Here is a 26,506-nt window from a genome sequence, read left to right as displayed (position 1 = left end):
TGAAGTTCCATTTATCCAGCACCAAAAGCAAAACTGAAAAAAAAATTTGCCAAATCTTAAGAGTTTTTTTCTCCTATGTGTGAGAGCAACTGCATACGTATTTTGGAACCATTTAGACTGAATTTTGTCTTCATAATTTAGGCAGCATATATGATGTTAGCGTTCTTCTAATTACTTGAAGTTTATCACACTTATTTCTTTAAGATATTAATCTCCACTACTATAAATTTCAAGAATATAGACATCTGATGCCAAAGCAGTGTCAGCTAATATGCATCATTAAAATGTTTAATGTAAGAATTTGTAATACTGTTGGGGTTTTAATATTCTATTCTTATTTGATTTAGGAACAATCTAAGTCTACAAAATGACATATCAAATATAAAGTTCTTATTTTAATAATTGTTTACTTACAAGGTTGAAAAGGTCTTTGGATTTCAGAACCTCCCAATACTGTAATCTTACAACATTCTTGCGAAGTGATTGTTTTAGTTTGTAAGCTGCCAGAATGCAATATACCAAAAATGGAATGGCTTTTAGAAAGGGGAATTATTAAATTGCAAGTTTACAATTCTAAGGCTGTGAAAATGTCCAAACTAAGGCATCTAGCAAAAGATAACCTTGATTCAAGAAAGGCCAATGAGTCCAGAATACCTCTGTCAGCTGGAAAGGCACTGGCTTTTTCAAAGGCTTTCCCTGGGGGTGTTTTCATTATGCATCTCCAAAGATCTCTGGTTGTTTGTGCTCTGTTGGCTCTAAAGCTTTTTCCAAAATGGTTCACTCTTAAAGGGCTCCAGCAAGCAAGCCAACTTTGAATGGGTGCACCTCTTCATGGAACATCTTCATGGAAACCATCTAATAAGAAGTTACCACCCACAACTGGGTGGGTTATATCTCCATGGAAAAATAAAAATGATCCCACCCAGCAATAGTGAATGAGGATTAAGGGACATGACTTTTCTGGGTTATATCATAGCATAAAAACAGCACAGGGCGGGCCACGGTGGCTCAGCAGGTAAGAATGCTTGCCTGCCATGCCCGAGGACCTGGGTTCGATTCCCGGTGCCTGCCCATGTTAAAAAAAAAAAAAAAGAAAAGAAAAAAACAGCACAGTGATTGGTTTCCAGATGCATACTTTACTTGCCTAGCCCCCAACTTCACCGAGCAATTTATAATCTCTGGAGGTAGCAAAGTTTTCGTTATACTGAGATGAAAGCTGATATGTAGTGACTTTGACCAATCAGTCCAATTTCTTCTTTTGGAATTTGCAGAAGAATGATTTGGCATCCTTCTCTGGCCTTCTCTTTTTTCATATTAAGCATTTCTATTTCTTTTATCTGTTTTTCATATTAAATTGTTTCACGTTCTCCAACTGATCTCACTGCTTTCATGTAAACAAAGTCTTAAATTATAGCCCACAATTGAATGCCATACTCAGGGGCAGTCTGAGCAATACTATCAACTCCCTTATTTAAAATACAATGCTTGTATTAATCTAACCTAAACAAAAATTCAGAGCTCTGAATTTTGAGGGCTGACTCATTTTGTATTTATTTAAAACTAAAATACACAAGACTTTTTTTTTAATATGCATTGTTGTAAGTAACATCTTTCAAATTCTTTATTTGTGTAGTTGGCTTTTTAGACCCAAATCCAGGACCTTATATTTATCTTTATTAAAATCATCTTGTAGATTTCACCTGTCATCTAGCAACATGTGGTAATCCTTTGAGATCTTAATTCTTTCCATTAAATTATTAATTATTAATTCCATTGAATCACATCCTTCATTTTAGGCATTCAACTTATTGCAGCTTCCTTGAACTATACTATCATCTAGCCCACATTTCTCTATCCTGATAAAAATCTGGAAAATATTTGCTGATATCTAGATATCCTATTTTGAGGGCCATCCTTATTCTACCAATTAGTGACCCTTCCAGAAGAAAAAAATAAAATTAAAATAAAGATTTTTGTTCTTGTTGCAAAATGTATTGAGCCAGCACAAAACTGTTTCTGGGGCAAGTTGTTTAGGAAATGGCTGAAAACATGGAGGTGGTGCTTCACCTGTATTACACTGTTTCATGAAATCAAATCAACAGTTATTTATTGACTGACAACTCTATTCAGAATACCATAGTAGGTTTGTGTGGTACCAAGAAATAAAATAGATGATCCTTTTCAATTAAACACTTACACTTGCATTTTCATAGTGACCAGACATCCTTATCCCAATGTTGGCTAGTCAATTCCTGCTAGCCCTCACAATGGGGACTGAAAGCTTGTGAACGGCACATAATGAATCTATCTCAACTATTAGAAATAAAAAACAAACACCAAACTCCAAGATAGTGGTTTTTAATTTTTTAATCACAAAAATATATTTTACATCATAACCATTTTATATCTGTATATCTATAAGTATGATATTTTACATATATATGTGCGTGTATATTTATTGGTATATGCATGCATGAATAAACATATACAGATGTATATATACACATGTCATTTGTATATGTATATAATCATATGTGCATATGTATGCATATACATGCCAAAATAAACATTCCATAATACAATATTTACCCTTATTTCTCAATTTTCTAGACTGATTCATAATTTTTTTGGATAACCAGTAAATTGCTTTCCTGATACACCTACAGTCTATTACTCTGTCTGCCACATCATCTTTATTCTTAACGTAGGGAGACATACACTCAAAGGTAGCATAGATATATTCTTAGTCTAAGCTCAACCCTTTGTGCTGTCTAGGTCACCATCTCCTCTATGTGATCTAGGATGTGGTAGTTTGTAGAGCAGGACACACAAAAGAAGAATATTTATTTGTCTAGTCCCCTTTGGGAACAGATAAACATGGGCAGAATGTTGGGAGCAAGGAGGGAACTGAACATTTTTATAAATTGCCTATTATGTATCTGGCATTTTCTTAAGGTATTTTACATATGATGGTAAATTTGATCTTCAAATAAAAGTCTGGGTATTAGAGATTACAGTAATCTTTCCAAGGTCGCTAAACTTTGTCCAGGAAGACTTGATGTAGGCCCAGGATCTTTCTGACTTCAGAGAACATGTGCATTCCACTATGTTCGTTAACTTCAGCTTTAAATTTGGATTGCTTTGAGAAATTTAAATTGCACCCAGCTCTCCACCCAAATTCATAAAAACTCATGAATTTCCCCTTTAGAGTATGGATCATTATTCTCTAAGTTCCTCTTAGATTCCTTCTTCAAGTGTCAGATTTTTGAAGTGGCTATCATCATAGACTCTGGAAACTCTGCAGCCCGATATTCTGGTTTGAACCCTGATCCTTCCACATTTTTAGCTATGTGATGCTAGACAAATATTTAGATTCTCTGTGCCCTAAATTCCCCTTCAGTAAAATGTGAATGTTAATAGCTACCTATGAGGACTCAAATGGACAAATAATAGAAAGCACTTATATGTAGTAGCACCTTGCATATAGTGTTATACAAGCATTACGTATTATAACTGTTCTATGTTTATCTACAGGGTGAGTTCTGTTTCATTATTATAGCTAGCTGCTTATACAGTGTACTGTGTTAAACACTAAATGCAGCCAGAAGAAAACTGTCTCTTATAATGAACATTCATGGTGTTCTCTTCTACTTGGTCTGAAGTTTTAACCATTATAGTCACTAATGGGAAACACAATGCAGAGAAGGAGGTATTGTCTTCACAAGACTCAGTAAATAAAACAAGGTATGAGAGAATTCCTCTCTTCTCTTATTTTAACATGGACTTATATATAAGTGACTAAACTAAGGGGTCATATGATGTGTAAAAGCCTTGCAGAAGGACTTATGATCCTCTGCCTCCCACCCCTGATTCAACCACAGAAGTGACTCTTTCTTTCCTACACTTCAATAGACAAAATGAACAATGCCTTCCATCCCATATGTATACATCATGGGTGTCTTGTTGTGCCTTAATCAAGTTAGTACCCCAAATAGTAAAGTTGAGCCACATAATTGAGAGTTGATTGTGCCGTTCCCATTTTTTAAATGAGGAAGTGCAAATAAGTTAAATAATTTGACTTACATCAGGGTTTCTCAAATTGGGAACTATTAGCATTTTAAACCAGATAATTCTTTGTTTCAAGGACTCTCCTGGGCATTCTGGATGCCAAACTTGACCTAACTCACCATTTTTGTACTGTTTAGCTTGTTATAAATGGTTCCTTATATTAGGACTACATACTGTTAAGGGGAACTTAACATGTGAGAGGGCACTGGGTTCTTTCTGCAGTGAATTGAAAGGGCTTCCAGAGCAGAAACATAAATGTCCAGGTGGTAAGAAGAACTTCGGCATAATAGGACCTTTAAAGTTTTCTCACACTACCCAAAATATTCAAAATAATTCTAAAGAGTTCTGACATCAACTGAATACATGCAATATTATTTATATTGACCTCTGGAATGAAGTTATTGGAGGAACTGAGCAGGCATCTTTAAATATATATGAAAATAGTAGGGATCTGAGATTCTCAAGTTAATATGCTTGCTTCCAAAAAGTTATATTCTAAACCTCCTTGTATTTCTTCAGGAGCATTAAAAGAACAAGACGAAAACAAACTGAAAAAGGTGAATTGTGGAGCCTAGAACTCTGCATCTAAATATCTCCCAAATAATTTACTGCTCACAGTGCAGCACTACAAATAAGGGTCATGCTGGCATGTGGATTCTTAAAATACGTTCTAGTGACAATTACATTGTGAACATTGCCAAAAGAGAATAAAATGCAATCAGGATTTAAATGTGGCTAAAATAATAGCTCCTTGGATTAATGCATAATGATTAATCCCAAAGACACTTATGAAATTCTGTTGTCTGGTCATCAGTGTTATTTTTCTTGGAGGACTCTTTTTACTAGAAGCATTAAAAGAGGTTTCATAATGTAAGAAGAGAATACCTTATTTTATAAAATTGGCATGACATAGGTAAAGTGTTTTAATAACACATGATTTAAGTTCCAAGATTGACATGTTATCAGCAGCCCTTACTTTGAAGTATGCATACACTAAATATTTCTGAGGCATTCACTTTTCACAGCAGGCTCTCTTGCTTTCTTCATATCTGCATATAAATGTAAATTATTTGCTTTCTGTACACTCAGTCTTTTTTATTTGACGAGCCAAAATTAGCTTTAAAAATGCCACTCATTATTCAAAGAGGAAAATGTACCTAAAGTCTAAAACAAACACCAAAGCAACTTGTAAGAATTCCCCATTACAATGTCATGAACTAAGATGGTAATTAAACAACACAGCATGTCCTCAAAAGCTGCCATGTTTTAAAGATTGGGTCAGAAGTCTTAAGAGTTAAGAGAACATGGTAAATTCTGTCTGTTACTATGCTTTATGTAAAAAAAAAAAAAGCAGAAAGAAAAAGAGCAGAAACAATAAAACAAAGCTCACAACCAACATTCCTCATATCTCATGCACATCCTCTCTTTCTTGCGAGGACAGAGCTGTTAGAGAGAGCAGAAACTTGTTTACACTTATAAAATTATCTACTGGCACTTATAAAGTGTTCCCTGTCACTGTTTTCAAATAACACTTTCATGTAACCGATTCAGCAAAAAGAATGCCAGGAATGATGAATTTTCAGTGTGGCATGGTAGTATTAATTATATCTCTATTAATTATAATGCTCTCCCTACTATCAACATTATATAGCACAAAAAGGAATGGATTGGGAACCAGACATACCTAAATCTAGTCCTAGATTTGTATCTGTTTACATTTTAGTGTGTTTCCCTCATTTGGAGCATAGGACTATGATAAAGACAAATGAGGAATGTATGTAAAATAACTGGAACGCTTTTTGTAGAAACTAAACAATGGTGGATATTATTTATAAAATTATTAAGAAAACTACTGAGTTTGACTTTTTATGGTATAGAAGGGAAATTACCAGTGTGGGAACTAAGAGATCTGTACTGTGGTCCTGATTCTGTCACTATTTAGCTATGACACTGCAAATAGTTAATTTAATCTTTTGTGACTCAACTTACTCATTTTTAGATGAAAGATTAGATCAGATGTTCTAACTTCAAGGTTTCTTCCTCTCTAACATCTTACATTTCGTTGAATTTGGCTCAGGTAGGGAGAACAGATCTTGGTCACAGCCACCTTGGAACTACTTTATTACTATTCATTGTGAAATTACTACCAAAGTTTAAAAGTATTTAAAAATTAGCCCAGTGTACTTGAATTATAAACTATTTCAGAATGATGTTCTTTGGTAAAGAACTAAGCATAGCAGTTCAGGAAACATGATAGACTGAACTAATAAACATTCCCTTTTTCTACAAACACAAAGAATTATTGAACATATATATAGAAATTATCTTTAAAAACATGTGTCTTAGACTAAATCTTCAGGTTCCAAAACCAAGGGCATCCCTAAAGTCAGATAATCAACAGTTAATGACTTGGTGGCTCAGGATGATATTAAACTACTTGTCAATGTAATTGTCAGGTGGAGGAGCTTAAATTTGCACTTTCAAAATCCTTATGGGACAGGAGATATTGTTATAGCATATACAAAGTCAGTGATGGTATAAAAATGTGTACATACATTCAAGACCCTTAAAGTGCTTTCCACTATGCAAAGAAGATATTGGAAAAATTATGGGTAAGCAAAATGTAAAGACGTTTGTTTCCTGCTCTGAGTTTTGGTTGGAAACCACAGCAAAACATGTAAAAATATCCTGTAAGGAAAAAAAAACCCAACCTTATGGCTGCACAAAGCATAAGAACTTGACCCAAATTTTACACTAATAGCACCATGCAGGGATTATAGGCCATAATATCATATGAAAAAAGGTCTTGGACTTGAATACATGGAGGAGTTTTACTTCTGATGATAATGGGCTAGCTTATTCAAGACAATTTCTTCTGCTACAAACAGTAAAGATTCTCAATAAACTACTTATTGAAAGTTGCCATGGAAAAGCTTCTAGGGAAAATGGCAGAGTAGGGAGCTCCAGGAATCATTGCTTCTACAAAACAGCAAGTATACAGGCAGAAACTGTCTGAAACAACTGTTCTGGGGCTCTGGAGACCAGGGAAGCACTGTACAGCATCTAGGGAAGAGAAGGAGCAAGTGACTGAGAAACTGTGGCAAAGAACTGTGAGTAGCTTATTCAACAGTGGGTGCTACACCCATTTCCCCAATCTCCAAAGGGATCATCTTGGGTCTGGTCTCTAACTGACTACTGCTGATGGAGAGGGATGAAGAAGTCCTCTTCCACAAGAATGGGGAAAAGAGGGCGTATGTAGCACTGATCATGGCTTTTAATATTACAATTTGAGTTACTGGGATCCAGCTCAGTGGTGCTGTTTCAGCCCAACCTGGGCAGGGATGCACATAGCCATTATTCAACTCTACTCCCAACAGAAGCATGGGAAGTAGAAGTTTAAAGATATACAGTTACTCTCTAAGGATACTGAAGGACACAATCTCCTGGGCTGGCCAGGAAAACATGACTCTGAGGACTCACCAAAAAGGCTGCTGACATTTTTACTGACTCTTTCCATAGGGTTCTTTGGAAGTGGACTGCACCTTCTTCTTGGGTCTCTGGTACTGCTTTGCTTGTGAAGTACTTACTTAGGAAAATTCTCTCTGAGGCTAACATCCTCCCAGAATTTGCCTTCCAGCCCAAAGCAGCTAAGCAATAAAAGGAGTATTTAAAAAAAAAAAAAACTATAGAGGCAAAATCAAAACAAACAAAATGACTAGAAAAGACACCCAAAGAAGAAACAGAAAAAAGAAAGCTTTCTCCTAGGGGCAAAACAATTGCACACATACTGCAGTCTTAAAAGTTGTCCTGAATATCCAGAGCAAGAATTAGATGAAGAAGAGCTAAAAAAAATCAGATAAGTTAAACATAGGCAATAATAAAGGTCTAGAATAAGTTCAACTAAGGGTCAAATAAGAGCTTTAACCCAAAGCCAAACAACAACAAATCTCTAGACAAGAGAGACAAACTGACCTCCAGAGTAAACTAATCAAGATGATCAGATGCCTAGATATCAGCAAAAATTACAAGCCATTCTATGAAACAGGAAGTTGTGTCCTACTCAAAGGAACAAATTAAAACTTCAATTGAGACACAGAATTTGAATCATCCAATCAAAGATGTTCAAACAAATCTCCTAAATTCATTCAAGAAGATGAAGGACAATATGGCTAAAGAGATAAAAGATATTAAGAAGAGACTAGGTGAGCATAAAGACTAACTAAAAAGAATAAAAAGTAAAAGAACACAAATTATGGAAATTAAAGGTAGAGCAGATGAGATTAAAAATACACTCAAGGCATACGACAGCAAATTTGACAGGCAGAAGAAAAAAATCAGTGATCTAGAACACAAGAATATAAAAACTTGTGGACAGAAGAATAAAGAATGGAAAAAAATTTGATCAGGGTCTCAGTGACTTGAATGACAGCATAAAACTCACAAACATATGCAGAATGGGTGTCCCACAAGGAGAAGAGAAGGGGAAAAGGGAAAAAATAATATTTCAAGAAATAATGGCCAAAAATATCCCAACACTTAGAAAAGACACAAATATACATGCCCAAGAAGTGAGATGTACTCCAAATGGAATAAATCCTCATAGACCTACTCTGAGACATGTACTAATAAGAATGTCAAATGTAAAAGATAAAGAGAGAATCTTGAAAGCAGCAAGAGAAAAGCAATTTGTCAAACACAAGGGAACCACAATAAGATTACGTGCCAATTTTTCATCAGAAACTTTGGAGGTGAGATGGTGGTGGTATTATATATTTAAGATACTTAAAGAGAAAAATTGCCAGGAAAAAATTTGTTATCTTGTAAAATTATCCTTCAGAAATAAGGGAGAGTTTAAATATTCAAGAATAAACATAAACTGAGATAGTGTCTCAACAAGAAAGCTGCCCTACAAGAAATACTAGGGGGGATTCTGCAGTCTTGAAAGAAAAGACAGAAGAAAGAGGCTTGGGATATAGGACAGAAAAGAAGACTATCAGTAAAGATAGCTGAAAGTGTAAAAAGGGAGAAAAAATAAGATGACATATAAAAGCCAAAAGATGAAATGCTTGAATTATTACTGCTTTTACAGTAATAACAATGAATATTAATAGATTAATCTCCCCAATCAAAAGACATAGATTGGCAGAATGAATAAAATGTATGATCCATCTATATGATGTCTAAAAGAGATTCACCTTCAACACAAAGTCACAAATAGTTTGAAAGTGAAAAGTTGGAAAAATATATTCCATGCAAACCATAACCACAAAAGAGCTGGGGTGGCTATACTGATAACAGACAAAATAGGATTTTAATGCAAAACCGTTATAAAAGACAGGATGGACAGTATATATTAATAATAGAAGCAATAACCAAAGAAGAATAAACAATCATAAATATTTATGTAACTAACACTGGTGCCAAAAAATTGAGGCAAACACTGACAACACTGAAAGGAGAAATAAATGTCTTTATAATAAAAGTTGGAGACTTCAATACACCACTCTCATCAATAAATAGAGCATCTAGGGCAGGCCACGGTGGCTCAGCGGGCAAGAATGCTCGCCTGCCATGCCAGAGGACCCGGGTTCGATTCCCGGTGCCTGCCCATGTAAAAAAATAAAAAAATAAAGAAAAAATAGAAAATTGTTTAAATAGAGCATCTAGACAGAGAATGAATTCGGAAACAGAGAACTTGTATAATATGATCAATGAACTAGAACTAACAGACATATACAGAACACTGAATCCCCAAACAGCAGGATATTCATTATTCTCAAGTGCATATAGATCATACTCCATGATAGATCACATGTTGGGTCATAAGGCAGGTCTTGATAAATGTAAAAAGATTGAAATTATACACAGAACTTTCTCTGGCTATAATGGAATGAAGGTGGAAATCAACTGCAGTGGAGAACTGGAGTGTTAACAAATACATGGAATTTAAACAACACAATCTTAATAAGTGGGTCAAAGAAGAAATTGCAAGTGAAATGAGTAAATATCTGGAGACAAATGAAAATGAGAACACAGTATATTAAAACTTATGCGGTGCAGCAAAGGCAGTGCTGAGAGGGATATTATTGCCTTAAACACCTACATTAAAAAAGTATCTGAAATCAAAGACCTAAATCCACACCTGGAGGAACTAGAAAAAGGGCAGGAAACTAATTCCAAAGCAAGCCAAAGGAAAGAAATAAAGATTAGAGCAGAAATAAATGAAATTGAGAATCAAATAACAGAGAATTAACAAGACCGAAAGTTAGTTCTTGTGGAGATCGATAAAACTGACAATCCTTTAGCTAGACTGGCAAAGAAATAGAGTAGTTGCAAATAAATAAAATCAGAAATGAGGTTATTACTACTGACTAGCTACAGATATAAAAAGGATTAGAAGTGGGTACTACGAACAATGGTATGCCACCAGATTAGACAATATAGATGAAAATGGACAAATTCTTAGTAACACATGAACAACCTCACTTAACTCTGGAAGAAATAGAGGACCTCAACAGACAAATATCAAGTCAAAAGATTGAATCAGTTATCAAAAACGTCCCAAGAAGTGCATGCCCAAGACCAGATGGATCACAGGTAAATTCTACCAAACATTCCAGGAAGAATACAAATCTTACTCAAATTCTTCCAAAAAATGCTGAGGAAGGAACACTATCTAACTCATGCTATGAAGAAAACATCACCCTGTTTCTAAAGTCAGATAAAGATACTATAAGAAAAGAAATTTAAAGACCAAGTTTTCTTAAGTTTCTTTAATATATCATACCACTGTCTTCTTACCCTCATGGTTTCTGCTGAGAAATCTTCATTTAGTCTTATGGAGCATCCCTTGTATGTGATGGAATCACTTTTTTCTTGTTGCTTTCAAAATTCTCCCTTTGTCTTTCACATTTGGCAGTCTGATTAGTAAGTGTCTTGGAGTAATTCTGTTTGGATTTATTCTGTTTGGGGTATTTTGACATTCCTGTCATGACCTGTGCAGGTAGGATGTGAGGGGGTGCATGGAGTATGGGGGTTGTGGTATCAGGGTGTAGGGCAGGTGGCACAGAGGTTGGGGCACAGGGCAGGCAGGGTGTGGGTGTGTCTTCGCGCAAGGGAAGTGGGGTCCAGAGAGCCCTGGATGCAGATGTGGGAGTGTCTAGGGGAGGCACAGGTCCCTGGGTTTGGAGGATGTGGGTTGGGGGACGTGGGTTGGGAGGGTGGCCTTGGGTGGGCAATGTCTTGGCTTGGGTGCGTAGATGTGGAGGAGGTTGGAGTAGGTTTGCACGTATGTGCAGGGCAAGGGCTATGTAGCACAGATTCACCTGTGAGCACCTGTCAGGCATGGGAGCAGGACATTTGTGCTGAGGTTGGCAAGTGTGCACAGTTGTGTGGCAGGGTTTGGCATGCAAGTGTCAAGAAGTCAGTGCATGAATGCCTGAGCACCCAACAGTGGGGAGGTTGTGGTTGTGCAGATGCAAGGGTCTTGAGGGTGGGGCCCTGGGGTCTGCTGGGGCCTTGTGTGAACATGAGCAGAGCTCAGGGGCAGCAGGACAGGGTTTTGCCTGCATGAGCTGTTGGTCGGTATGATCTGGTTGCACAGGTCAGCGCTTGCCCAGAGCTTGGGTATGTGACTGGGGGTCATGCACATGTTCAGATTTGGAAGTGCTGTAAACTGATGTACATATGTGCAGAGCTCAGGGGGAGTGGGGTGGGGTTGTGCAAATGTATGGGCTGGGGGCGGGTGTAGCCTGAATAAGAAGGTAAACACCCACAGTTTTTATGTGTTGATGACCATTGGCAGGAGGCAGGGAGTGGGTAGGTGGTTCTCAGAGGTGTGGGGCAAGACTGTGTTTGCACAGGAGAGGTGGGTTGAGCTGGGGTAGGCATGCACACACTGGGGGTTGGCGTGTGGGGTGACTGCATGTGGGTGTGGTGTGGTGGTAGTGCAGGGATGCTTGGAGCATGTGGGGGGGCAGGTGATAGCATTCAGGTGCGTGGGGTGTGGGGTGAGTTGCGGGTTGTGAGGCTGCACCTGTGAGGTAGTGCATTCAAGGAACAAGGCTTGGATTGCTTCCTTGTCCTGTTCCCATTTCCATGCAGTCCTGAGGACTCAAGTGAGTGCCAGCAGGGGGCAGGGAGAGGGAGGTGAGGTTTGAGGGGCCGGTCGCAGGTATATGGGTCTCAGGAGGGGCAGGGCAACACTGTGTGCTTGTGGAGGAGAGGTAGGTCAGCTTGGACAGGCTTGTGTGCATGTGCAGGGTAGGGCTATTGGATGGGGATGTCTCCCTAGGAGGGAGGTCGGGGTGGGGGTATTTGGAACACAATGGGGTGAGTGGGTAACAGGGTTCACTTGCATGGGTGTGGGGGACTCACAGGTCATGGGGCAGGGGTGGCATGCATGAGGGTAGTGTATTCAAGGAATGCAGCTTGGCTTACTTCCTTGTCCCTGTCTTCCTGTCTGTGCACTCCCAAGGGCTATGGGCCTCTGTCTGGAAATGGATAAACTAGGCTAGTTTGCACTGCTTTCTCCAGTTCTCTGTGTCTCAGTTCTTCAGCTTTTGCAACCAGGGCCTCCCTATGTGGTGTAGAAGACCCTCCCAGGTCATTTACATCCTTAAATCACCATCTCCGTCACCTTCCTGTCCCTTCTCTAGCAGTTCCTTGGAGCGGGGTGAACTTGACCTATCCTATTCCACCATTTTCTCAGAAAGCTTTTTTAGATTTCAGATGTCTTATCCTCTAGTTTGCTGATCCTTTCTTCTGCCTCTTCAAATCTGCTGTTGTATGTGTCCATTGTATTTTTATCTCTTCTATTGTGTCTTTCATGTCCATAAGTTTTATTTTCTGCATGCTTCTGAGTTCTTCCTTATGCTCTCCCAGTGTCTTCTTTATATTCTTCATCTCTTTTGCCATGTTTTCCTACATCTCATTGAATTGATTTAGAAGATGTGTTTGAACATCCTTAAATTAGTTGTTTCAACTCCTTTATCTCATCTGAAGTTTTAGTTTGTTCTTTTGAGTGGGAGATATCCTTATGATTCTTAGTGTGATTTGTGATTTTTTGCAGGTGTCTAGGTATCTGATATTCTTGATTAGTTTATTTTGGAGGTTATTTTCTTTCTCTTGATTAAGTTTTCTTGTTGATTGGCTTTGTGCTATAAATATTCTTTGACACTAAGTTTAACTTATTCTAAACCTCCAGCATAGCTTTTACTTAAACATTCAGAATTTTTTCAGCTCTTGTTTGATTCTTGCCCTGCATATATGGAATGGATTTTGAGATTGCTCTATGTATGCAATTGTATCTCTCACAGAAAAGCTTTCTCTTCCCTCTTCCGCCTGAGGGAATGTTGATTTGCTCTCTATATTTTTTATCTCTAACTACTTTTACCTGGGGGGCTTATTCTGGAAGGAGAGTCCCTCAAGAGAGGCGCTACCCCCAAACTCACAAGACAGGTCCAAAACTCACAAAAGGGGTATAATCAATATCAATGTTCCCTGGGGAGAAGACCCAACAGGATACCGATATTTTCTGTGAAATCTCCTGATTCTGTGCATTTCATTTCCCCCCCAGCAGCTGACGATCTTCAGCTTGCTGCTATGCACAGGCCTAAGGTGAGACTGTGTCTTTAATTATACGCAGACCCCACCTCTACCAGGGGCATAGTTGAGATAGTGGCTACAGGGAAAGCTATTTGAAACTATTGCTGTTTCCCCAGCCTCTGGAGTCAGAATTCTCTAAATAACAACCACTGCCTGTGTTGGTCCTTGCTTCCCCCTTTTCTTAGGCAAGAGTCACCCTTCAGCACCCTCTTCCTCACTGGCTGGAAAAGTTACAATGGCTCTCAAGCAGCCCTACTTTCTGTCCCTGCTGATGCATGGTTGAGACAAAGGGTGGGTGTGGAACTTTGTGGGTTGAAACTGTTGTTTCTATCCCAGTCCCTGGTATCTGAATTCTCTAAATAACAGCCACCACTTGCACTGGGCTCTTCCTTCTCCCCTTCTTGGAAAAGTGCCTCTCTTCAACAATATATTGCCACTGCCTGAGGGGTTACTGTGCCCCTCAGTCAATCCTACTTCTGTCCTGGCATGGGGCAGGACTGAAATGGAGACTAGCAGCTGTTTTCTTTGAAAAATGTAGCTGTTTTCAGAGCTGGAATCCAGCACCTCAAGTTCACCAGTCGGAGTTGGAGTAAGTGCCCTGCACTGTCTCCCCCTTTCCTTGGTGCAGAGCCATCCTTCAGAAACTGACCTCTGCTACCTTCAGAAGATACTATGTCTCTCTGTTTACCCTACTCCCTCCCATGCTGGGAACATGGCTGAATCAGAATCCACTGAGTTTTTTCTTTTTTAGGTGCATTGTAAATTTATCTGTGCTCGAAGTTGGTATCCAACTGTCTGAATTCATTACTCAAAAGTCACAATTGTGCCTGGCTGAGTGCCCCTACCCCTCAACCATGGAGAGAGAGTTTCTATTACCTGCCAATTAGTGACTCCCTAGTCAGCCTGCTGTCTAGGAATCCTCCATGGGTCTTCACAGCATAGAAAGTTTTACTCATGGCTCTTCACTGCAATTTATCAGTCTTGTCCTTCTACTCATTCCTGACTGGTGTACAATGTGCTTCTGGTCTCTAGAGCCCACCAAACAGTTGTTTTAGACTGTTATTTGTTATTTACTAGCATTCCTGGAGATCAGACTAAATCCTAGAAGTCTCTATACCTTCATCTTGGGTCCTTCTCATTTGGTCAATTGATTTTTAACAAAGGTGACAATATCATTCAATATTCTGTAATTATATAGCAGTAATGGTTACACAATATTGTGAATATACTGAAGCAAAACACTGAAATGCACATTTTAAAATGGTTAATTTATGTCAATTATATATGAATAAAAATGCAACTAATAAAAAAGTCAGTGCAATCCAATTAAATGTCAATATGCTTTTTCTGTGAAACTTGTTAAGCTAATTTTTAAAAATATTGAAATAAAAAGGGTCAGACATAGTACAACAATGTTGAAATAGAAGGTCAGATGACGGTCTATTGTATATTAATCCCCATTTTGAAGTTACAATAATGAAGAGAATGTTGTATTGGCATAGGTCAGACAAATGAAACAGAATAGAGAATCTGAAAATAGACCATCACACTTAGGGATGAAGGAGACACTGCAGAGTAGTGAGGAAAAGAAAATCTTTTCAATAACTATTGTTGCATTTATTGAATATTCATTTAGAAAAAGTAATCCTGGTCCCCTCAAACCACATGTAAACTCAGATTCTAAAAATAAATATTAAAGGTGAAACAATAAAATGCCCACAGCATAACAAAGAAAATTATCTATATGAACTTCCATTCGGAAAAAATATATTAAACAGGACTCACAAATAGAAATGTAAATGGAAAAACTTTATAGGTAAGACCACATTATAAGCACTATTAATAGAGTGTATTGCTGGGGCACAGAGGGAGAAAAACTCAATGATAATATACACAAATCAGTGATAGCTCATATCCAGAATATATAAATAACTTGTACAAATAAATAAGAAAAAGATAGAAAATCTAATAAAATATGTAAGTATTTGAACTGAAACTTCACATAAGAGGCCAATAAACGTTTACAAAGGTATACTTTCTCCTTAGTAATTAGTAAAATGAAAAAAAAAGCCACAGTGAAATTTTACTACTAGAATGATTAAAATGAGAAAGATGGGAAATAAGAAACATTGGTGAGAATGTGGAGCAACTGGAATTCCAAACACTACCGATCACTACTGATTGCAATGTAAACATTAGTACAAGTACTTTAGAAAGTAGTTTGGCAGTGAATATTAAATTTGTACAGACTCATATGACCTAAGTTTTCACTTTTAGATAAATACCCTAAAGAAATATGTGTACATCAGCATCAAAAGACATACATAAAAATATCCATAGTAGTATTATTCATTATACGTCTAAATCCAAAACAATCCAAATGTTCATGAACAGTGGAATTCAAAAAGAAATTGGTAGATTCATAAAATGAATAGCATGCGCTAATTAAAAGGAATGAATTACAGCTACATGCAACCAATCACATGAGTGACGCTCGCAAAAATATTGATGAATGAAACCTGCCAGGTATAAAAGAATACGTATTGCTTGAGTTCATTTAGAAAAAGTTTCAAAATGTGCAAAACTGAACTATGATCATTAGAAATCAAAATAGTGGTTAAATTCAAGAGGTTTAAAGGAGGAGTGATTGTGAAGGGTTAGGACTGGGAGAGGGTTTGGGGACAATGTCCTTTATCTTAACTAAGGTGAATTACATGAATGTTCACTTTGAAAATCCATTGCATTGTTCACTTGTATTTTGTGCACTTTTCTGTAGGAATGCTATGCTTTACAATAAAAATAAATGAAAATAAGCAATTGGGGAATTTCCAGGCCAAATTGGGGAGAAAACCTGAACTTAGAGAAGTAAATATGATAGTTTAGTACTAAAAGCTCTTTTTCATGTTTATTGATCTTCCTCTATTCTCCTTATGCAATTACCAAATGTTACAAGATCCTAAATTTTCCAACATTAGCAGTCTATCTAGGTCTCCTGTTCCCATGTGTGACCAAAGAGGTCCTTGGATGTGAAATGGAATTTTAAAATCAACCATGTCATTGTCATTTTTACCTTAGCTCACATTTCCTTTGGTGATAATGTTTTTATCTAAAACAAATAAACATGGGGCTTGTTACTCTACTCTTGCTAGAATCAATAGAGAAAATTGTAGCATTATAAGAAGTACTCTAAATGCTATAATATGGTATCCTTTATTTTAAGTTTCAAGTTTTGTTTTTCTCTGCCAAGGTTTTAACCTCCCTTCAATAAAAAAAGAACACTTCTCGTTTTTTTCTGACATTGGTAGCACTTTGTAACCCAGTTTATTGATGAGAAACTAAAATTAGTTTGTTAAAAGGAAGGAAAAATTGAAGCCAGATATATTCATGTCTTCAACTATTTAAAATCATGAATAGGGGCTTAATCTTTTTGTCAAACAATGGGAAAAATTTCTATTGTTAATGCTTCCAGTTTTAAAGGAACTTATATAAGAGCCATTACAATTATGTTAGGAATTTTTTTGGTACAATCTAGAGTAAAAAGCATATAATTTATTTCTATATTACATAATATATGTTTATGTATATGCACACAAATACATACAAACACCTACAATGTATATAGTGCTTAAGTCCCTCCCTCTCCCCCAAGAATGAGTAAAGGAGTAACAATAAATGCATAATGCTTTGACAAATAGCCCCATTTTAATAATAATTTCATCAAATAGAATTTTAGCCATAGTGTCTCCACAGTTTATGTTGTAAAGTTATGTGATTTTTATTCATTATATCAATTTTGTTTCAACTCATCTCAGATTCTTGCTAAGGATACTTAATATTGGTAGACTTTCTCAATGTTATCGTGTTAATAATAACTATTGTTATCAAATAAATTAATATGTTTATCCTAAATATGTCACTGAAATAGATTATCTTTGCATAAATCTCAACCTTTTTTTCCCCTAGTTTTGGTCAACTGGAATCTTTATTAACAGTTTTTCCCATACTTGATTACTGATCATTGAATTATGACCTTAAAACAATGTAAAATATAAGGTTTCATTTGAACTATTAAAGAAAAAGTAAACTATGCTGTTTAATTTTTAGCACTAACCTATTTTACTTGAGCTTAATTCTTTGAAGATTGGTGATAAGTTTACGGCATATATAGTAGTGTTATATTACTCAAATTGAATATCCTTTTCCTCAGTTATTCTCAGAAAATAGCAGCTAATATTTATCATGACCTCTTATGTCCCTGTGTATTTCCCGGCAAAAGTACAGAGTAATTGTTATCCATCTTTCGATCTTTGGCACTTAAGGACATTTAGTAATGTGTAGTAGTAACGTAACAAACGCGGTAGCAGTAATGATAACAATTAACAGTTATTCAGTGCTTACTTTATGCCAGGGATTGTTATAAGTTTATCACCAGTATTAAGTCATTTAAGCCTCATAACTGACATAGGCGGTAAGTACTATTAGCGTTCCCATTTTACAAATGAGGAAATTAAGGCACAGAGAAGTTAAATCTCTTAAATTTGCACAACTTGTAGGTGACAGAATCAGAATTCAAACCCAGACAGTCTGGCTCCAGAGCTTTTGCTTCCTCTGTCACCATTGTTTTTGTTATATGAACACTCCCTACAATAATCATATAAATCTCCATTTAGTCCTTCTAGTATTGTTAAACCATATTTTTTGTCTTTTGAACTTCTATATATTATTTATTCAAACAATGACTGAATGTCTACTATGTTTCAGGAATTGTGCACTGTAAAAGAAAGACACAGTTGCAACCCTCATGAAATTTAAATTATACTGAGGGAAGCAGGCATTAAATATATATTTTGTTAATAAATTACCTAATTATGATTAAGATTAAATTAATCATGCTTAAAACTACCTATTGTCATAAAATGACTCTGGATCCCTGAGTCAGATACCCTGTCTTCCTTCTCTGAAATCTTCCATCACTTTCAGCAATTCAAATGACAGTTATTATGTTTTGCCTTATATTGCAGCTGCTTCTATTTTGCCCTTTATTATTTTCTAAAGATCATGCTCATTGACAATAGGAATTGCTTTTTATTATCAGTGACCTGCAGTGCCCAATACAATATTTTTTACATAGTATGTATTGTAGGCCCTCTATAGTTATTGAATTGGTTAAACAAATTAAATCTGGTTTGGTTGATTGCATAGGATGTGTGAACCAGCTGAAGAGTCAACCTTGGTTAGTTGACTCATAACGATTACATAAGCAGCTTCAAAAGCTCAAATTGAGACCAGTTCTTCTATTTGCTATGTGAATTAGATGAACTTAGTAAAAGCTGAACAAACACTAAATTAATGGATAGCCACTGACATTCTTTGTGTTCATCATGAGAATCAATGTCAAAGAATACAAAATTGCTAACACAAAAACATTTATTTTCAAATTAAAAGACTTCCAAGGACATTGGATTCTATTCTTTTATTTTGCTTTATAAACTAAAAATAGGAAGATGAAAAGCATCACCCTTTTTTTAAGCAAAAAGATACAGGTAAATGTTGTCCAATGGCACATATTTTGGATGTTTAAGGCTTTTAAAAAGTAAAGTACAGCAACACACAATTAGAAGTGTCTTGGCGTGCCAGTGAAATGACGTCAAAGAAACTTTTGCTATTAAAAACATAAAGTAAATATCTTCAAAATCACCAATAAACTTACATTTTCCGTATTTTGAAAATGGGACATACAGAGAAGCATTGTACATCAGAAACTGAGATTGTTAATGATGACTATACACTTTTAAATGTTTAAATACTCATCTTTCATTTGGAACAGTAATTATGTTTTTTTTTAAATGATGGGGTAATGTCATTCTATCAGCTAATTATTCAAAATAAAAATCAAAATGAGAGGCTGATTAAGTCTGTTACCCCTAAAATAGAATATTTATTCATATATATATGAATAAATATATATATGAATTATTATATATATGAATAATTTATTCATTATATATGTAATGAAGTATTCATTACATATATAATTACAATATTATACTTCATTATATATAATATTATACTTCATTAATATATTATATATAATATATTATATTATAATAATGTATTATAATATAATATAATTATAATTATAATTATAATATTATAATTATAATTTTATTATAATAATAATTATAATACTATAATTATAATATTATATTATTATATAATTTTAATAATATAATAATGAATATATTATGCATAATATATTAACATTATATATAATATTATACTTCATTATATATATATATAAAATGAAGTATAATATCTGAGAAATACTGAATTCAGAATTTTTCCCTTTTCTACCTAGAGAACTAGAAAATGGTAAAGAAACATGTCAAATAATTTTTAATATAGTAGTTGCCAAACAGCATCATGTTGGTTATTGAAATCATCTCTTCTATTTAAAATATACATATGATTCAATAAAGTGCATTCTATTGCTCATAAAGATCTCTTTATTTAGAATGACTACATTTAGGAAAATGAAAAAAATACCCATATACAACAATAGAAAATCTTTTGAAAGTTCTTAGGTAAAATAATAAATATTGACACATTAGGAACAGCATTCTGGTTTGTAGTACATTATGAAAAATATTATGCATATGAACCACATTACATGTGTGTGAACATATTCTAAGTAGAAGTGAAACTACAACTTAATTTTAAAAGCATATTAAATTCAAAATCCAACTTAAACAAAAACAGAAAAAGGAATTAGGAAATAATCATAATTACAGTACAAATGAATGCCAGGTATTCTCTTCTTTAAAAGTTCATGCTTCCTGAGGATGATATGTGTAGAATTGCCAAATGATCCAGAAATCCCATTATTAGGTATATCCAGAGGAAGTGAAGGTAAGGACACAAAAGGGCATTTGCACACCAATGTTTATAGTAGCATTATTTCTAATTGTTAAGAGATGGAAACAGCCCAAAAGACCTTCAATGGATAAGTGGCTAAACAAGCTATGTTATATACATACGATGGAATAGTATGCAGCTGTAAGACAGAATAAAGTCATGAAGGATGTGACAATGTGGACATTACAATAAATGAAATTAACCAGAAACAAAAGGACAAATACTGTATGGTCTCACTAATATGAACTAACATTAATGAGTGAACTTTGAGAGTTAAAGTTAAGAGCACAGTTACCAGGAGATAGAAAGAGAGTAGATATTGGGCATTAGGTGCTGAAGGACTGCAGAATGTGCAACAGGACTGATCGTAAAAATTCAGAAATAGATAGCACAGTACCGTCTGATGGTAGCAAAATAATATGAGTACATTGAATGAAGCTGAATGTGAGTAATGTTGAGGGAGAAGGGCCAAGAGCATATGTGAAACCAGAAGAAAAGATAGAAGATTAAAAGCTGGTATGGTATAACTTAGGAATGCCTAGAGTGCACAATGATAATGATTAAATGTACAAATATAGAAATGTTTTTACATGAGGGAGAAAAAATGAATATCAGCATTCCAAGATGTTGAAACTGGGATGGTACACAAGAAAAAATACAGTTAATGCCAGCTAGGGTCTATAGTCAACATTGGCAATGTGATATGCTTTCAATGAATGTAACAAAGGCATTATGCCAAAACTAAATGCCCACAAGTGGGAGATATGAGAAGTGTTTATGGATTTTTTGTGGAAGAAAAGGAAATGTCTTCATATAGATTATGGTGGTGAAGTCATGGCTCTTTATTAGATTGGATTGTGTAATGTGCAAATAAAACTATTTAAAAATGAACAGAAAAAATGTGGAGAAAGAGATGTACCTATTCACTGTTGACAGGGAAGCTGAGAGGTGCAGCCCCTCAGGAGGGAAGCTAGAGGTGGGGTTGCCATATGATCCTGAAACCTCACTGCTAGGTATATACCTGGAAGACTGCATTTAGGGACGCGAATGGTCATTTGCACACGGGTGTTTATGGCTGCACTGTTCTGGGTTCACAATGGATGGAGGTGGCCTAAGGGTACAATGACTGAGGAATGGAAGGGAAATGTGGGATATACAGACGATGGACTACTGAGTGGCTGCAAGAAGGAATGAAGTTGTGAGGCATGCAACTAGGTGAATGAACCTTGAAGACATTATGTTCAATGAAATGTCAGAAACAAAAAGACAAATATTACATACCTCTGTCACATGGATTAACTATAATATACAAACTCGGAGAATTGAATTTGAGAGCAAGGGTTATCAGGTTGAAGCCTATTGTAAAGTGTCCTAGACTGTAAGCTCCTACAGTGGTCACATATATTCAGGAAGTGTAAGTATTAAGTTCTGATATACTGAGCTGTTTGTGTATAATCTGGTCATTTCTTGAAAATTTGGGTATTGATGAGAGACTTGAGACTCAGAGTTAGAGAACTAAAGCTATGAAAGTCAGCATCACCTCACATAGCAACTGTTAAAAAAGTTGAAAGAGTGATCAGACTTTGACTAGAGATATGAATGAAGTTGATCTGGATAGGACTAAGGTAAATCAAAATATAGGGTAAATGGTGATATGGCCCATATTTTAAAACTTCAACTTTTGTGTGAGATCAAAGGAAAGGATCTTTATTTGGTGCAAAACTGATACTTTGAATAGTACATTATTTAATTTAACCTGTATGGTCAGTTTATTTGGACACCATACTTACATGGAATCTTTAATAGGGCATGAGATTTTGTTGATTTGCGTAATGATTAGTATAATGCCTTGATATATATGAGAGTAATTTGGGCAGAGAATATAAAAATATTGTAAAGTCCCTTTGGAGACTTGGGAGAAAGAAGGAAATATTGAACTTCTCCATCTGGGGAATTCATGAAATTCTCACAAGTACTGGGAACAATCAATTCAATAGGCTGAGCCCAGTTACTTGGGGTTTGCCCCTAAGAAATTTATTCCTGCAAAGAAGATGCTCAGCCTACTTATAATTATGCCTAAAGGTCACCCCCAGAGAACTTCTTTGGTTTCTCAGTGTAGCCTCTCTAAGGCAGCTTGGCAGGTGAACTCATTGCCCTCCTTCCTGTGTGGGACATGAATTCCAGGGTGTAAATCTCCCTGGCAACATGGGACAGGACTCCAAGCATGAGCTGTGACCTTGCATCATGGGATTGAGAAAGTCTTCTTCACCAAAAGGGGGGAAGAGATAAATGAGACAAAATAAAGTTTCAGTAGCTGAGATATTTCAAACAAAGTTGAGAATTTATCCCGGAGATTATTACTTTGCTTTATGTAGATATCCCTTTTAGTTTATGGTGTATTGGAGTGGCTAGAGTTAAGTACCTGAAACTGTTGAACTGCATTCCAGTAGCCTTCATTTTTGAAGATGATTGCATAACAATATAGCTTTTATAATATAACCATGTGATTGTGAAAAACCTTGTGTCTGATGCTTTTTTTTTTTATCCAGGGTATGGACAGATGAGTAAAAAAATAAGTATAATAAGTAATAAATAATGGGGGGATAAGGGAAAAAATATTTAGTTAGATTGAAATACTAGTGGTCAATGAGAGGGAGGGGTAAGGGATATGAGATGCATAAGTTTATTCTTTTTTTCTTTTTATTTCTTTTCTGAAATGATGCAAATGTTCTAAAAATGATCATGGTAATGAATACACAACTATGAGATGCTGTTCTGAGCCATGGATTAAATTCTTTGACTGGACTATATGTGTTTGAAAATATCTCAACAAAAATGTTTTTAAAAGTGCATGGCCAATATCTTACCCTATTTTTATCTCCTGATTGGAGCTGAAGGGATACAGATTGTGCAACAGGGCTGAATGTAAAAACTCAGAAATAGACAGCACAATACTACCTAGCTGTAATACAGTTATGTTAAGACACTGAATGAAACTGAATGTGAGAATGATAGAGGGAAGAGGGCTGGGGGCACAAATGAAATCAGAAAGAAAGATAGACGATAAAGATTGAGATGGTATAATCTAGGAATGCCTAGAATGTGCAATGATAGTGACAAAATGTAAAAATTTTCAAAATGTTTTTGCATGAGGAAGAACAAAGGAATGTCATTACAGTAGGGTGCTGAAAATAGATGGTAATTAATATTTTTAAATTTCAACTTATGTCTGAGACTAAAGCAAAAAATGTTTATTTGGTATAAAACTTATATTTTGACTAGTGAATTTCCTAATATAACTTATGTGGACAGTTTAATTGAACTACATGGAACCTTGAGTAGGACACGAGATTTTTGTTGGTTTGTCCAGAGTGATGCCCTGATAAATCCCAGAGTGATTTGATCAGTGAATAAAAAAGTATTTGCAAAGTCCCCTTCAGGGAATGGTGAGAGTGGGGAGAAATTCAACTTCCCCAAGTTGAATTCTTGGTATTCTCACAAGCAGTGTGGGAAACCAAAGCTATAGGCTGAGCCCCCAGTCTTGAGGTTTGTTCATATGAAACTTAACCCCACAAAGGATAGGTCAAGCCTACTTAAAATTAGACCTAAGAGTCACCCCCAAGAGAATCTCTTTCATTGCTGAGATGTGGCCTCTCTCTCCAGCCAACACAACAAGCAAACTCACCATCCTCCCCCTGTCTATGTGGAACATGACTCCCAGGGGTGTGGACCTTCCTGGCAACATGGGACAGAAATCCTAGGATGAGCAGAGACTCAGCATCAAGGGATTGAGAAAACATTCTGGAATGAAAGAGGGAAGAGAGAAATGAGACAAAATAAAGTGTCAATGGCTGAGAGATTCCAAACAGAGTGGAGAGGTTATCCTGGAGGTTATTCTTATGCATTAAGTAGATATCACCTTGTTATTCAAGATGAAATGGAGCAGCTGGAGGGAACTGCCTGAAAATGTAGAGCTGTGTTCCAGTAGCCATGTTTCTTGAAGATGATTGTATAATGATATAGCTTTCACAATGTGACTGTGTGATTGTGAAAACCTTGTGTCTGATGATCCTTTTATCTACCTTGTCAACAGATGAGTAGAACATACAGAACAAAAAAAATAATAAGGGGAACAAATGTTAAAATAAATTTAGTTTGAAATGCTAGTGATCAATGAAAGGAAGTGGTAAGGGGTATGGTATGTATAATTTTTTTTTTGTTGTCTTTGTATTTCTTTTTCTGAATAGATGCAAATGTTCCAAGAAATGGTCATGATGATGAATATGCAATGTGATGATATTGTGAATTACTGATTATATATGTAGAACGGAATGATCAAAATAGGAACATTTACGTTTATTTGGTGTTTTTTTGGTATTTAAAAAATTAATTTTTTTTTTAAAGTGCATGGCCATAATTAAATTCAGCTTCTAATGTATGGCACCTCTATGTATGTTTTATATTTGTAACAGAGAATTTCACATTTTTAATAGTAGATTTTAAAACAGTATTTCATATTTTTAAGAGCAAAGTGCTCTTTAATATCACTCCACTGCTACACCAAGTCACCCTATCTGGGTGCTGCTATAAAAATTATTTTTATTTTATACCACTAGAGATTATACCATGTTCTATTTGTACTATAGCAGGATTACTTTTGTGGATGGCAGAACTTAAAGATGGGGTTCCTATTACATGATTCAATTCACAAAATTCTAATTCAAATGCAACTTTTTATAAATACCACTGTTCTATATAATGATGAGCTTCTATGGATGCCAACAAGGAATAATAACTACAGCATAGAGCTGGGCCTGCCAAACTTTTTGTTCAAAAGGCCCAATAGTAAATATTTAGCCTTTACAGCCCATTTGCTCTGGATAGCAGCTACTCAACTCTGCCATTGTAGTGTGAACGTCAGCCTAGACCATATATCATGGAATAGATGTGGTGATGTTCCAATAAAAGTTTAATTAAAACAGTTGGCAAGCCAATTTGGCCTATGGTCAATAGTTTGCTTACTTCCAAAGACTCTAAGTTTCTCTGAAGTCCATAACTAAAATTCAGAATGTTAATAAAGGAATTAATGAATGAATAAAAATGAAATAATATGAAATGAAATAAAGTACACCTAGATAAGACTTTCTCTAATGAAGTTGGTTGGGTTATGTGCTGGCTTGAGATTGTTATTTACCCCAGAAAAAACATGTTCCTCCAGTATTTATTCAATATTGTAGGGTGGAATCTCATAATTATGTTATTTCCATAGAACTGTGTCACATTCAATCGTGGGTGTGACCTTTCAATTAGAGTACTTCCATGGCCAATTATGGGTGGGACCTTCTGATTAGAATGAAATGTGATTCTGCTTCATTCAAAGTAGGTCTTAATTAGGTTACTGGAGTCTCTAAAATAGCTCATGAAGGGGCTGTGATGGTTTTTCAGTGGCAGAATTCTTGCCTGTCATACAGGAGACCCAGGTTCGATTCCTGGCCCATGCACTTCCCAAAACAAAGAAATCCACAAAAACAAAAAAAAATTCAGCAAATGGTGCTGCAATAATGGTATATTCACATGGGAAAAGGATGAAATATGATGCCGCCTTACAGCATAAAAAATAAAAGCTCATGGAGAAAGAAAGAGTTCAGAGCTAACAGCGATTCTGACATTTGGAGATGCTTCGAGTAGTGGCAGAGAAAGTTTAGATGCAGATGTTTGGAAATGCAGAAGCCCCAGGAGATACCAGCAATCTTGTAGGGACAGCCATTACTTTAATCCTAATTCAATACTGTAGGTTGGAAACTTTTTTTTTATGTTTTTTTATTAATTAAAAAAAATTAACAAACAAAACATTTAGATATCATTCCATTCTACATATACAATCAGTAATCCTTAATATCATCACATAGTTGCATAT

The sequence above is a fragment of the Tamandua tetradactyla genome, chromosome X (assembly GCF_023851605.1).
Source record: "Tamandua tetradactyla isolate mTamTet1 chromosome X, mTamTet1.pri, whole genome shotgun sequence".
NCBI classification, from domain to species: Eukaryota; Metazoa; Chordata; class Mammalia; order Pilosa; family Myrmecophagidae; genus Tamandua; species Tamandua tetradactyla.
Note: the sequence above shows the minus strand (reverse complement) of the source record.